This window comes from Homalodisca vitripennis, chromosome 6, assembly GCF_021130785.1.
Source record: "Homalodisca vitripennis isolate AUS2020 chromosome 6, UT_GWSS_2.1, whole genome shotgun sequence".
In the NCBI taxonomy this organism is placed as follows: Eukaryota; Metazoa; Arthropoda; class Insecta; order Hemiptera; family Cicadellidae; genus Homalodisca; species Homalodisca vitripennis.
In genome coordinates this window covers 155,465,621-155,482,640 of record NC_060212.1, presented here as the reverse complement: position 1 = coordinate 155,482,640, position 17,020 = coordinate 155,465,621, and positions in this window count along the sequence as shown.

The window sequence follows — 17,020 nt, the reverse complement described above, 5'->3', positions numbered from 1 at the left end:
TGATGTGTCTAAATGTATACAAGCCATGTAAAGGATTAACCAGCTATTTTACTAGCAAGTTTAACTCTTTAATTGGTAGTATATAATGAGTGAGTTACACTATGAGAAGCAGTAGAAGCAGTGGTGTAACTAAGGAGGTAAAACCCCACAAAAGCCACATAAAATTAAAAAATTATAACTGCAATCCGACTTGTTTAAATGCAGCAGTGAAATGTTTAATTTTCGAGTAGTCATATTAATTTATATATGATATTTCCCAGTGCGGTGTGGTTTTCAATTATATTCACTCTGCTCCCCCAAATCGAAGTTCTAGATACGCCACTGATGAGAGTAGACACAGTGAGGGTGATTTATCTAAATGGATACATGCAATGTAAATGTTTAATGAATTATGGATTTTAAAATCAGGTTTATATACAGACAAAATTGCCAAAACAATTCTCCAGTGTATGAATATGTAGATTTATCTTACCTATCTTCAAAAGGAAATCTGGATACGTCCCTGGTTATATTGTGAGTTGTTGATCAAGTTTATTGATAACATATCATGAAGCATATTTAAATTATTAACTTAATAAACGACACGAGTTATACAAACTATGATAAATAAGAAAACAAACACTCAGTTACACAATTCTTTGTTTAAAGTTCATTATTGATGATGTATGATTTTGAAAGGAAAAGGATTATGTGTCATCGGTATGTGTTGCAACACCAGAAACATGACTTTTCAATAAGCTTTCAGGTAAGGCATATATGATTCTGGTCTTGGATAAGACTACTTTTTCACAATACTACAGAAACAAAACTCTCAGACCAGTTGTAAGAGTAATAATTTTTTGTAAATATATCAGACACTAAGCAGGTATACCAAGAAAAGAGCAAATTCTAAGAAGAGTGCAAATACCAATAAAATATCACGTACTAAGAAGAGATCATATACATATAAAACAGCTGATGTCAAAAAGAGATGAGATATCAAGAACAGATCAGACATTAATAAAATATCAGGTACTAAGAAGAGATGAGATACCAAAGAAGAGAAGAGATACAAGATAAATAGCATATACTAAAAAGAGAGCAGTTCTCGAAACTTATTTATGTTGTCCGTATGACATTAACAATGTGACAAAAAGAATGTCCGTATGATGCTGTATTTTACATAATGTCAGAACGTTAACAAAGAATAATATTGGGAGTGCCGATGGTCGAGCGGTCTAAGTCTTTAGTCGTTAGAGTTAGAGATAGCGCAGGTTCAAATCCTGTCTGTGACTATTGCACTTTTTATCAGTACCATCGACCTTGTACTGTATCCACTCTCCCCTTATTCTGTTTGATAAGATCCTCGCACAGGCCAGTGGCGGACAGAATAGGGCTTAAGAGGGGATCGGCCTTTCCTTAAAATTAAATAAATATATATATATATATATATATATATATTTACAGTGTACATTATATATATATATATATATATATATATATATATTGTATATATAATGTATATACAATGATTGAACACAGTACATTATATATATATATTTATATAATGTACTGTGTTTAATAACATCAGCCCTACAAAAAATCTTCTGTTGAATCAAAAACAGCTGTTATTTAAAACACTTGATGAACAACGAAACACCCTTTCATGTACTTAATTCATGTACTTAAATTGAAGAGGTAGATTGCTACATACGGTTTTGTTAGGGCTCTACAGTAACATCGCCCCTCTTTCAAACATTCTTGTAACGTATATTTTATGGATGTAAGGAATACTGGATTGAAGCTGCCGAGGTTTATTTTTAAAAGAAGGAAAGGTTTTGGATTTTTATATGGGTGGAAGAATCAAGAGTCGGATAAGTGGTGTGTGGTGTATGTAACAATAGATTAATTGATGTATATATCCCTTCATTTTGTATATCAGTAATAAGCGGAGTCCAATACAAATGGAAACCATGAATTTCGAACTAGGTTAGTACAGATCATAAGATTCCTGCCACCAAATAACTTCTTATGTCTTAGTTACTATTAACAATGAAAATTTATACAATGAAGTAGTCCTCCTATACCATATTGTGTTAAGACTCTTGCTATTTGCTATACATTTTAAAAATATCTGACTGGCAAACTAGTATTTAAGTACAATTTTTACAAATAATACAAATACAATTAGCGCACAAATGTTTTTGAGATGTAGTCTGATAGACTCAAGTGTGCATCTGATGAAAGATTGAAAACACTTCTTCATTTAGTTTACACTGGATAGCTTCTGGGTAAGCCAGGCAGACCTCTTTGTTGTAAGTATGTCTGATGTGAAAAGGATTCAAGGAGTTCGTTTTGAACGTCTTCGCCGGTGATTTTTTATCTCTTCTGACGGACTTGGAAAACTGATTCCATGGGCCAAGTTTGTGACATCATCCGATTATAGATGCCGCACTAATTTTAATGGAGTTAAACTCAACATTCGTATAACTGTTTTGTTGATTATACATTTTGTAACTAGACACACAACCGATCGTTAGACAAATAAATAATAGATATATAGCTGTCAAACAACTAGGTAATTGTACTAAAAGTCAGCCCCTTTCGCCAAATACTTGGCCTGTACATGGTCAGCTGATGCTGAATTTAATATTTATTTACGTGTCTGGCAGTTGGTGTTAAGTGTGTCAAGCTAAACAAGTAAAATATTTGGAAACAATTTATCGTTTGACATTTTTAACCATTTCGATATCCCTCCATTTTTATCTCCACTGAAACTAGCGCGGTTGGCTATAATTTTATCCCTCAGGGAATCTATCCAAAGGGGAGTTGAACGGTCCATAAGGCCCAATGTTAAAATAAGGTAACTTTATGTACCTTTTTCTCAGAACTCATAACAGTTAGGAAGTTGAAATTTTTACACAAGGTGTAGGTTATAATATTGTATTTATACCTCTAAAATCTTTGTAAAATAATTGATACAACTAAAGAAAAAAATTTTTATATTTGTGTTATTTTATATTTTAAGATAAAATATTTTTCTAAATATTTATTTATTGATGAAATTTGATAAAACTAGAGCTACATACTTCTAAAAGGCTACTTTATAACCAGTAAAAATTTCATGTGTGTAGCATTTATAGTTTCTGAGAAAAAGTTACATATATATTAAAAACCGGTAATTTTCAAAAACAGCGGAAAACAAAAAATCAAAATAATTTTAAGTTTATATTATCTTTAGAAGCCTCCAGGACAGTAGCTACCATCCATTTCCTCTTCCTCACCTAATAACTGTCTCCTTTTCTTTATTCTTGCTTCCTTAGTCATTGACTCTGCTTTCAGATCTGCCTTCCTCATCCTGACTTCATCGAGGCTCTTCAATGTGCTTACGGTGTATTTGCCACAGTCTTTTATTCCTAACTCCTTTAAAACCTTGATCCTTCCAATGTTACCTTCATTGAATGTTAGAACAGCATCATGAACACCTAATACAAGAGTCTCTCTTCCAACAAACACATTTTTTGGGATTCGGTTCCACACTACATTGTTGAAAGATTCGTTCACGTTCTGGGTTTTACCGTGAAAACATTTTTTTAGTAGATCTAATCTTGACAAATCTCTGTATGTAGGTTTTATTGCTGTCAATACAGCTTGAGGTAGAGAATGTTTGTGATTGTAGGTAATTTCTTCTTTATTTACTTCTGCTAACCTGTATTTGCACCAGGTGTTAGGAGGCGGAGGGCAAAGTTGATGCGAAATTTGTTATGGAGTCTTATATTTGAAAAATCATAGAAGCGCAACGGAAAGCCATTTTTATGTAGGGATTGCAGTAAATTGTTCAGAAAGAATCAAATAATAAAATAAAAAATAAAAGCGAAAAAACATTTTTTTTACCGATTTTTGCGTTCAACTCCCCTTGGAAAACCAGGTTGCGTGCTTATAAATTTCAAATTGTCTCTCGACTCCTGGACCTATACGTTTTGTCACTACTAAATCCTACTGATGCTTAAACACACTTATAAGTATTTCCACGAACAAAAAGGTTCTGACACGTACAAAGGTATTATTCACGTACGGTACATTAATATTTTCCAAAATATTATATTATTATGTTCAGTACCAATATTTTTATTGATAAATCAAATTAATTTTTACCTTTAAAAAAGCGTCCTATACTATGTGTACTGGAGGAAGTGCAAGACTTTGTGTATAAGGCACATGTATAGCTTATGGTGGATCAAATTATTGATAAACTTTGTATAGCAATGTCATCAACCATTTATAACATAGCAGTATATCATAAACGGTTTTATCTTGTAATAGTTTTGTTCTTAGTTGTTCAAGGTTTGTATACAGTTCAAAAGATAATCTAATTTTTTTTAATGTGAAATAATTAATTTCATCAATCAATCATCTTTTATTTTCGTTGATATACTACATGTATGACAAAGGTCCATGTATAATAATAAATATTATGTACAATAAATGGACTATAAAGGTCAAAACTAGTAAAACAAAATATTTTGGTCAAGTTCCGTTATTTCACCCCATGTTTTTAAATCGCTACTATAGCCACGGAATTGATTGTTTGAGGTGAACTAATCATTTAAACTTATATTTTTGATCAGCCCCTCTAGAATTTTATATTTTACTGATAGGTACTATCTCGAGGGATGTTTTTCTTTTATTGACATCAGCAAGGTGCTGCCCCGCGCTGATGGCCGGAGGTACTCGTCTCATTTCGATAACAAGAACAGTCTGGGCATGCCTGATGCTGATAAGATAGACGTCGTCAAGGAAAACAAACAGTGTCTATCTAGTTTAGTACCTCCGTACTTATCTATGATCATAAATAGTTAAAACAATCAATTCCGTAGCTATAGTAGCGATTTAAAAACATGGGGTGAAATAACGGAACCTGACCAATATTTTAACATTAAATGAATAAAAATACATAACATAACCTTAACATAAAATAACAATTATCACTACTAACAAAAAGTAATATATTACATGGTAAATCAGGGAAGGACTCCCACACTGAGTAGAAGCACTCCTGAACTAAATAAAATACTCTTCTGATCTCTTTAACAGCACATTTTCCTCAAATATTTAAATTAGTAGGGAATTTCCAGCCAGAGCAGAGTGACGTTGGGCTTGTCGCAGGTTCACATGTGCCCGCTTATTGTGGTAGTGAATAGCAGCACCATCTTGTCAAATTTAGCATACATTCTGGTCACGTAATTGCATAATGATAGCAATGTTAAATGCTAATTCCATTCATTAAATGAATTTTTACATGAGCTTCTTATATACCAGCCACAATACGCACCATTGTCTTCTGTAAAATAAATATGCTTTTTAATAAGTACTGAGGTGCCGAACCCCAATCATGAAGACAATATCTTAACCGTGATCCAATCAATCTGAAAAAATTGAGTGATTGACCATGTCGGTCCCGTAAATTAGGACATCAGGACACGAACACAAATAAAGTTAATATGGGGCAGTCCCCAATATTTCACTGTTGATTGAATTACATTATTGTTCTTGGTCAATTGTAATACTGGGAGGCTGAAGGCAGCGATAATTATTTTAAAAGACTACGTTGCTATAAACTACGTTTTACTGATATACCTGAGATAAAAAGATAATTCTATTAATTTAAATTTTTTCTGTACTATGATTCGAAAACACCAGACCAATATCATCAGAGTACATGACAGTGTTTTCGACGCTGATGGAGGCTTTCAAATTATTGACGTGAAGCTCAAACAAAATGGGCTAAGACTCTCGAGGAACTCCAAAACTTGGTTATTTAATTTTACACATTATTTTCTATTTGTAAGGTAGAACTCTAGCCACTTCGGTATATCGTTGGTAAAACCTATACGTTACAATCATTTGATCAGTTTGGCATGACTGACACAGTCGAAGGCTTTATTAAGGTCTATCAACACACCAACCGTTTGCTGCCTTCTGTACAGTCCTCCGACCACTCGATTATAAAAGCCTACAATGCAGAGGAGCCCCTGACAAACTCAAATTTTTGCTTAAAATATTATTTATTTGAAAACAGGCAATTTAATGAGTTAAAATGTTTTTTAAAATATTTTACTAATACCTGATATTTGTGAAATTGGTCGGTAACAATCCAATAATGTACTGCCTCCTCCTTAAAATAAATACTGGTATAACTAATCTATTTTTATAACGATTGAAAAGTAACTTGTCGGAAAGAAGAAGTAATTATACAATAGGATCTACTGTTCTAGCAAAAGGGGTATTAACAAAAAGTGGAGTTTCCGTTGACCGACGATTTAATTTATTCCCAAATGGTGAAAAATGATTGTTCATAGTATTCCATATTTCCTGATTACCCTTATTATTTTACCATTTATATTTAAACAAATAAATTATTGAACATTACTATTGTTGTATTTTTCTTTTAATTTCCATGCATCTTTGCTTTTATTTGTTGATTGTGACTAAATATATGTAAAATAGTTACCTTCAACCTGGTTAATTATTTAACTACTATTGATTTTTTAACTGTTCATGAAATATTTTAGTGCATGGCATGAAATTTTGAATTTGAATTGTACGTGATAACTGTGCTAAAGTTCAAAAAAGTGCCAGTACAAAATATTTAGGAGTTTTATTGGAACAAGATTTAAATTGGAAGTTACATCTTACAACATTGAAATATAAAATTCTAACAAGTATACGTCTGTTTTACTTTCTCTGCGACATGTGTCCCCAGAGTATTCTAAGAACTCTTTACTTTGCTCTAGTTAATAGTAGATTAGAGTGTGGTATTACATGTTGGGGAGGAACCTACATTACAAATTTGAAACCAATTGTTATTTTGCAGAAAGTGATTGTGAGAATAATTCAGAACCTGCAAGAAAAGCAGACTTGATTCGTCTTTTCCATGTTTTATCCAGCTAAGAATATTACCATTGAGATCTCGTTTCATATTTAAAACCTTGAAATTCGTATTTAATAATAAAAAATATTGAAATAATGACTTTTTGCGAACAATGAATACAAGAAGCGCTTGTAATATTTGTGTTCAGAAACCTAATTTAACTTTGTATACTAAAACATTTAACTTCTTAGCACCATGGCTATTTAATAAACTGAGTGATGATATTAAATTACAAACAAAATACAGATTATTTGTTAAACTAGTCAGGGTGTGGTTGCTAACTCAGGAGAATCCTGAGACTGTACTATGTTTTGTACGTTGACATTACATAAATAAATTGACAAAATAGGTTTTTGTTTTAAGGAGACATTGTTGAGATTGGGTAACAACTGTATGCAACCATATAGGTTTCATGTGTACCTATGTACGTATGCGGTATGTACTGTATGAATGTATAGGTATGTATCTGTATAAGTGTGTGTGTGTGTGTGTGTGTGTGTGTGTGTGTGTGTGTGCGTGCGCGCGCGCGCGTGTGTGTGTGTGTGCGTTCGCGCGCGTGAGTGCGTGTAAAATATGATTGATTTAGGCATTTTGTTGTGAACAGAAAATATTTTGTTTTTTGTATGTTGTACTTCATTATTGAAAATAGTTCTATTTTTAGTAAATACAAAAAGATCTAGTATTTTATTTTGTTTAGTTTTTGAGTTATTTAATTAGTTCAGTTTGTAGATTAGTACATGTATAAGGTCAGGGCCGCATTTACAAATTCGGCGCCCCTAGGCCTACAGACCAAAGAGCGCCCCCCCCCCCCCACCAGAGTACTCTGATTACACTGACGTAGAAATCCAGTAATTTTCTTAATTACGTAATTTTGGTGAAAAATAATTACAATAGTATATATATATATATATATATATAGGAGTGTTTTGAATAAATAAAAGCAATGAACCAGTTGCAACATAATATTCTAGCTATATAACAGTGGTCATTTGTATGGTGTAAAAATAAGTTAAAACATATGAGTTTTAAAGTCTTTTATTTGATTTCAATTAAAAAATTATAAATAAAACGTAAAATACAACTAGAAATAATAACATGAGTACACATAAGATAATTTGAAACATATTATATTTGATGAAAAATTTATTTTGCAGCTTCGATAGGCTATAAATACTTTGTACAAGAGAAGAAAGTTTGGTGTTTTGGGCAAACATCCAAATGCCCAAAAGAAAGCCAATTAGCCAAAGGCTCAAAATCATTAAGTCATTACAATTTTCTTCTTTGCTTTGACTCAACAAAAGTACGTGTTAATTCTTCTACGTTCAGGCTTTCAGTGAGGTCGGATTCTATCGCCATAACAGAAAGTGCATTTAATTTGCACTGGCTTAGAGAGTTTCGTAAATGGGTTTTCACTCGTTTTAAGACAGAAAACGAGCGTTCACCGCTGCAGTTGGTGACAGCTGTACTTAAAACTGTTCTTAAAACAATTTCCATGTTTGGAAATATGTGCTGCAAGCTCTTGCCATACATTAATTGGAGAAGAGTCTTGAAGGATGGTTTCTGTTTCGTCTTATTTTCGTTTTCCCTTTCCCTCTCTGAGTTTTCACTTTTTAAATAGAACTTAAATTGGACACACTCATCTAAGAAGCATTCTTCCAAATCATCTTTGTAGAGTTCAACTAGCTCTTTGCATTTTGATTTGATGACGTTGTCTTCCAATGTCTCCAACTTCAACAAAAATCCAAACTTGTGCTCGACGCCCGTGTAAGCGTTTGCCCTTTTGTCGAGTTCTGTAGATAATCTATCTACAATTACGAAAAACACGTTGACTCGGAACATTTCTTTGGGGTCAACAGGCTCGTTATTTTCATTGTTGTTGGCAATTTCATAAAAAAAATGTTCCGTTTTCTTGCTCTTCTTTCTCCCCAATCACCTGTGTTAGCCAACTTTTCTGATGCTGATGCATATTCGTCAAACTTGTTTCTTAGTTGATTGACATAAGATTTGAGCGAGTCAAATAGTGCTCCTGCGGTTCCAAGGTCGATACTTTCGCGTTGCAGAGTAGCATTTACCTTCCAAAATCGTTCCATTACCTCTTTCCAAAGATAAGTAAGAAGGCGTTTTCAAGTTTCATCATTTAATTTTTTATTCCTTTGGCCTCTTGTCGAGTTGCAGGCTTTTCATTTACATCATTTATTATGGATTCTAGTGCCTTTATTATTTCTGTGAATGAATTATAAACTGCTTTGAGGGCGTCGGCCCGAGCTGACCACCTGGTAACTGAAAGTGATTTTACAACTGGGAATCTATCTTTAAGGATACTTTTGAGAATCTCCCAGCGATGATTTGAGGAGAAAAAAAATGGTATATCCCCTGCACTAGGTCGAAAAATGCTACAGCTTTATCCGATGCCTCTGCTGAAGCTACTCCAACAAAGTTCAAGGAGTGTGAGGAGCATGGAATGTAATCTGCCAGTGGACATTGTTCCTTCATTCTGGCTTGAAGACCAGAGTACACTCCTGCCATGTTAGACGCATTGTCATAACTCTGGCCACGACAATCTTTTATATTAATACCATGACACTCTAAGATTTTCAACAAAGCTGTAGCCAACTGTTCCGATTTGTGGCCAGTGTTTGGGAGGAACTGTAAAAACCTCTCAACTGGCGCAGTGTCCCTTCCATTGGGCAAGACATATCGCACAACTACAGTAAGTTGATCTACATGGGCAATATCTGGGGTGGAGTCCGCAATTATGGAGTAGTATTTAGCTTCCTTCAATTCTCGGATAATACTTTTGAGCACAATGTTGCCCATTATTAAAATTATTTCATCGCAAGTGAAATGTGAAAGGTAAGATGTACTACCTTGGCCTTTGTAGGCATGTTTAGATATATGCTGGGATAGAAATGGATCAAATTGTGCCAATAGTTCAAGTGCGCCTATATATGCACCGTTTCTTTCTGCTTGAACCGAATAAATTGTCAACGTCGCACCCCGGACCTAGTTGACATTGGCCGCCCCGCCAAGCGCCAACACCACCCGCCGCCGCAACTTTTTTCTTTTGTGTACTTTAAAATTTATGCGCCTCCTAAAATTTTGCGCCCTAGTCCTGGGCCTAGTGGGCCTATAGGGAAATGCGGTACTGTATAAGGTTGGTATAAAAGCACATCTTTTGTTTTTATTTTTTGTCTGATATATCACAGTAGAGCTATTAGTTATAAACTAATGCTCCTGAACTCATTTTATTTTTAATAGTTATAATTATTATGGTGGAATCCCTACGAGGGCTATTAGTAGCCTTAGGGGTCCTCTTATATTTTCTTTTTGGGGTCAGCCTGGATCTTAGAATAAGTATAATTTAACTATTCCATTGTTTTGAGAACTAAAAATGTTAAATATGTTTTGTAAAGTACGACTTCTTGAGGAGAATAAAGATATATTAATTTAATTTAATATTAAATGATCGCTAATGTAATAATCATTAATGTTTTAAATAATCAATATCGTTATTTTTACCTATTATACAGTAGGCACGCTTAAAAATTTATATTTATCTAGCTTCAAGGAAGGTATCTTAATGCTGTGTGAGATTAGTAAACCACGACAGCTAGTAAATAAGTAAAGTCACATAAGGTTAGTAAAAGCTGACTCTTCTAGAAACAATCTTTTAATTTTTTATCATTACATTCGTTAAATATTCTCCCCATTGATGAAATGTAATGAAAATCTTAAACCGTCACAATTGTAAGCTGTTGGTAAAAAACCAACAGCTACAAATGCCACATGCTGTTTGGATGAGTTCGTTAGCTCATCTCAAGCAATAACAAGTTTCAAGATGGCCACAATTCACATTTGTGAATCAATTGTAACTCAAGAATTTAAAAACAGAAAATAAATTTAAATTTACGCTTTTTCTTACTAACTCCTAAGATTCCTTGTCCGTGGCTGTACAATATTTGGAGATGGATTGTTTTGTATCTCAGTTGTTGTGCATCATAGACCAAAAGAAAGCTCACGTCATTTTTATCACAATATGTGTATATTTACATGGTTTTTGTATATCATGACTGTCAAGATCCATCTTAAGTCCTTCTTCTTTCTAGAATAGGATGTAAAAATAGACAATTATATACATTAAAATAACAGTTAACATCTAGATCACGTGGAGAACACGTTTAAGACTACTTTATTTAGCCATTAAATTCTTAATCAATTAGACTATTATTTCAGTTAATGTTAAATTGTCAGTTAGAGTTAAATTACACTGATTAAATACCAATGTTTTGATACAATATTTAATGTTTGTGACTTAAACTATCGTTAAACTTCTTAACAACAGTGCTTATATCAAATGTGTAAACTTCTCAACCCGATTAAAACTGGAATTAGCATATTTTATAGAACATGGTTATTATTTATGATACTACTTGAATGTAAAATAAATACATGATTTACAGATTAAAGGTATTCAATTACAGAAAATAAGAAACCTATTCTACATAAAGAACAATTTATCATGAGACTTATTGGCGGAGCATTAGCGAAGCTTAACACTAGAGGGGATGTAAGGATTTAATTTCTCTCTGACAACCAGCACGATATCTGGACACGGAATGTCCGATGTTTGAAATTTTGCAAGAGGTTCATTTCTAAACAGACAACATCGAGTTCGGTGTTGGTACATGTCACTTAATGTAAGAATATGTTTACATTAGTCAAAACAATGGCAACGAGAAAATCGCATTCAACAAATTTGTAAACAAGTGAATACTATTTGAATTCTTGACATGTGACTCTATTATACATGTGTCAAAGTTATTTTGATGAAGAGTCATTTGTATCTATGTACTATTTATCTTCATGGGATTTGGCTGGGCGTTAGCAAATTACCCAACCAAGGTGATTTCTAGAAAGTTAAATTTAGCTTAGCCATCACTAAGGTTTTAAAAGTATTCATGTTGTAAATATGTTTATGTTTTTTTCGCTGTACATCTTAAGAAAGAATTTAGGTATGGATTTGAAATGTTGCATGTAACCCATTTCTCGATAGGCAACGTCGGGTTTGATGATGTCCATGTTCTTCTATGGGATTTGGCTGAGCGTTAAGGTTGCCTAACTATTCGTAGGATATATCTAGAACGATTCTCCTGCAGAAACTCCATTCCTACATATGGTACCGAAGATGGTGCATATCTAACCATAGGATTTGGCTTAGCACCATTGAAGCCTATCCCTCAGTAGGCTGGCACAATTTCTCTTCTAACTGCCTGGGAACTGTAGAAATTTATATTCTGTCCAAATGTCTGTCCACAGGACATATTAAAAATGAAACGAATTTAGAATTGAAAATTTTGGCATGTTTCTTCAGCTTCAGCAAAGCTGCAGGCTTCAGCAAAACCTGTTAAGCCAACATATATCGTGCTGAATAACACACGGAGTAATAAGACGTTTGTCCAGCCTTTCGAATGGTAGTCTCGTTAACGCTTAACCAATTAATACACTAAAATCTGCTTTAAATTTGAACGAAATGTTTGAAAATGTATAACTAAATTGTTTGCTTTGATGTTTAACAATTTATTTTTATTTAAACCGCTTACCGTATTTAATATAGCTGTGTGACTATGGATCCTAATTTTAGATCTGTGATCTGGTCGGAATACTCCAAACCACGTGTCGCATAACAATTTCGCTGAGGTTGTGTGCTAAGTTTTCTGCGAATAGTTAGGCTACATAAACGTTGGTTCAACAAAATCCCATAGGCAGACATGTCCATCTTGGGCGTTTTCTATGAAGAAATGAAGTGCAACAGTTTAAGTCCATAGCACAGTGTTTGTTCTGGAAGTATCTAGGGGAGATCATACACACAGGCAAATAGACAGAAGAATATTTTTTCTGAACTCTCAGAAAAGTGTTAGCTAAGAAAAAAATCAATATTTCAAGTTTATGTTAAATTCGTTCTCAGAATATCACCATGCAATAGGTTTTACTACAGCTCAGCCAAATTGATACAGGTCAGAAAAAGTGTAGCATTCTAATGTTATTTCGTGGAAATAATGGAAAACCCAGAAAATACTTTTTCGGGGCTACTTGTTTTTACAGAACGTTTAAAGTTAAGCTGTACCAACGGAAGCTTCAAGTCAACGTTACACTGATGTATTTATTAACATTTTATCGTAGAAAGGCATAATTATTTCATGCAATATACCAATAAAAATAAGTATAACTCTAAATTTTAATATTTGAAGTTAATGGTTGGTTAATCGAATAACAATTGAGATTTCGTTCAAATTTAACCTGGTAAAGCTCATAAATCTATTTTTCATTATTAATTAGCATAGGAACATTTGTCTGCCTCCAAAAGATGTTTTGTACATCAAATTTTGTTCAAGAATAAAAGAAATAATATTAAAATCTGTACAAACTATCTGATTCAGCTCAGTTTTGAGAAAATTCTAGGTCTGATATTTGATAAACGCAAAAGGTTAGTTGCATCTTGACCTTAAGATGTAACTTATATTATTCTACTCTACTAGCAGTAAGTACCCAGGAGACGCTACTTACGTTCCAGACTGAGAAATTTACGATTACCTAGAATTAGATCGTATTTATTCTAGACTAGATTCTACTGAGTATATTCTACTTCTTATTCACACCGTACAAATCTATTGTACGAGATGGAATCGGTCCAATCAAATGCCGTTTAGAAGGGGATTATAATGTACTTTTCCCTCCATTTGCAATAGTTAATAATTACATGGACGAAATAATTCTTATAATTTTTGTAATGTAATAATTAAATTCAGCCATCTTCAAAGCGCACTTTTCTCACAAAATGATCTGACAATATTCTATTTAAACTACAATAGACAGGAATATAATGTTATTATTATGATATATATAACATAATAATAACATGTTACATACACGTTATAGTGTATGGTAAGATAATTCAAACACATTTTTTCTCTTGCACTACGGTCTCTAATAATTTAGATAAAACCAATACATTAACAAATTTCGATAATCTTAAGAGATATCAAAAATTATAGGAATAACATTCATAAGTATCATTGTGGGTGCATTTTGGGAAATAGTTGATGTTTTTGTACAAATACAAAATGCCGTCACCTTGAAACTTTTTATTGATTATGACTGGCAGATGAAAGGTATCTGAACCACGTGAAAATACTGACTCCAATTTAGATCGGATCTATTAAAAATAACTGCAGTCTTTCTTTCTCCCTCTACCACCATTTGCTTGTAAAAAGGAGGATTTGAGGCAAGGGGTCCGGACCCCTCCCAACTTTTCATTTTTTCAATTACTTTTGTAGGAAACCATTATTATTACTTAAATAATTCAGTATTACTGACATTTACTGCTGAAAGATTGTTCTCAACAAAGAAAAGGGTCATGAACTTTTTAAAGAAAATATCAGTTGTCTGAATTCCCCCCCCCCAATTTTCCTTGCTATTTTCTTGATCCAAGGGTTAAGCTCATTAATACATCGGATCAACCAAATTCTATTTTTTTCATCGAAGACTGTCGACATTTGCCGAACACAGCCTCCACCGCAGTCAATGTGTTCATGTTTGATCGACCACAAATACTCTCATGCCCCCCCCCCCCCCAAATTAAGTTATCCTCCTTTCAAAATTCATTAAGTCTGGAGTCAATCATGTTAAGAGCATTTGTAATTAACTGAGTTCCAATCCTAGTTACTGTTGTATAACTAGAAACAAATTTCCATTTGTTGACCATCGATGCCAGATAATACTCCTGCTCATATATTTTAAATTTTAAGAAGACAAAGCATAGTTGACGTCGAAACAGAGTAGCAATGAGCTCTCGTATTGCAAAACAATAGAGTTAAGTTACCAGCCCTCTTTAAATAATCAACCTAATGTCTAACAGAGATTTGGTGAATGCATAGGTATTTGCAATGTAATACTTCTTCATTGTCGATTCTTTTAATAATAGTCAATTAGATTTAACAAAACATTATAAATAAATAGAATCTCCGTAAGCATTTTAATTCTAAATCAAATCGTTTGTTGCAGTTAACAATGTACATTGCATAGCAAACGTCAATTTTCATATCTATTTTTTTTTCATCCCACATCTAGGCCACATTCAAAGTTACAAAATTCAAACATTCACTCCATGCCAATTACGCCCACTTTCGGTGCTGGAGTCTGTTTCCTCATCGCGTGGTCTCCCAGTTGAATGCCAGAAACTCATCAACACTGCAGAAAGTGTTTAACGCCAAGCTGAGTTTGAGTTTTTAACTCCTTGGGCGTTGAGGCATTTATATTCTGTTTGGCAATCTGTTTATAAATGAACACCTGCCTGCGAAGGTAAATGTTCATAAATCACCGTTCTGTGCATTCCCGAACGGTAGTTGTTTCTGCCTCTTGTCTCATATTCATGTATGTCTCGTCCTCTAGTTCTAAAGTTATGTGACATTCAGTATGTGGTTAAACCAGGATATGCAAGCATAATAGCGTAGGATGATTAAATTTGTATCTAATTTGGTATATAATCTTAATTTATGAATACATAGGAAAAATGTTAACCTTTTAATAATTTTTATTTTATAAATTATATAAATATTGCATTTTTTACTTCAAACGATCGTTTTTGGTACAGCTATTTTTATTAAAAGGAACTTGCATTGTTTTTTACTACGGTGTAGGCCCTAAGATCATGTGCATGATCAGACCTTTATAAAAAAATGAATGCATGAGAATTTAATTTAAATAAAGATGCAGGTTTAGCTATAAGGCCTGAAGGATTATTCCAGCTAATCTATATTTCACTAAATGTAATGTAAAGGAAGAAAATATTGAAATGTTGGAATTTGAATGTATTTGAAATTAATTTCGTTGACGTTTACACAATAGTATTTTGCGTAGATATATATTCTTGAAAGTATTACCTCTTCTTTATTTTTTTCTATTGCAATAAGAAAAGCTCAATCGCGTTATGACGAGAAGAACAAGTATGTTTCTCATTAGAGGATTGTAATGTTGATTTTGACACAGGCCACCCGTGCTTATGATTATTTCTCACATTCTGCCGATTGTCAGATATGAACAAGTAAGTCACACACTCTTTACCTCCAGGCCCGAGCTCTGTAGAGCTGTAACATTACATTATACTAGAGGTCGGTGTTGACCCAAACTCCAGAGCTGGTTGTCAACAGTCAGGCGCCCATACTCTGCTCGGTGCCGGCGACATAAAGGAGTAAACGTTGAATAATTAACGGCCCCAGAGACCGAATCAAGTGACTTGTTTCAGAATTTGCGAGAGAGAAGCCAAACACATTAAGTATGAACGTGTCTGTAGATATTTGGGCACTTGGCTCTATTTGGTTATCGAGTTTACATGAGGGAGTAGTGATTAAATATTAACAGTCAGTGATTTCGCCTTTGCGCCGCGTGGCGTTGGGAAGCTAAGGACTTACTAGTTAGACAGAAAGCCGAATTGCACTACTATTAATTGAAAGTGCTTTAAAATATGAGAATTTTAAAGTATACTAGCTGTTCCCGCGGCTTCGCACGCTTTTCGTAAGCTTTGCCCTGGTTCAAGTGAATTATATTTCCAACGCCGATGAACAATTTGTCTTGTTGCCACTATCAAGAAAATCTGTCAAAAGTGTATGTTTATAGCCATCGTACACGTACATGTACTTTATTATGAAGTTGTATAACACTCAAAATTTTTTATTTCAACCAGAAATTAATTTTAAAGACAAATATATCATAACTTAGCGCCTTCAAATAGCGTTTGGCTATTTAATATACATAAGTGTCTCGTCATTGCAGTTTATAATTTGCAGGCGCTTTTAAAACTGTTATCTTTTGAAACGCGGCATGGTGGCGAGTTATATCGATGGGCATAGCATATAATCCTTCTACGTTAAAAAAGTACATACATTTTTTCATAATGATCGGTCAAATAGTTTCTGATTCCATAAAGGACAAACACACAAACATTCATTTATATATATGAATGTTTAATAATTCATAAAATTAATTTTCCTGCCCTTTCCCCCATAAAATACTTCTTTTTAATTTTAAACTGTTTGCCCTTTATAAGTTACTAGT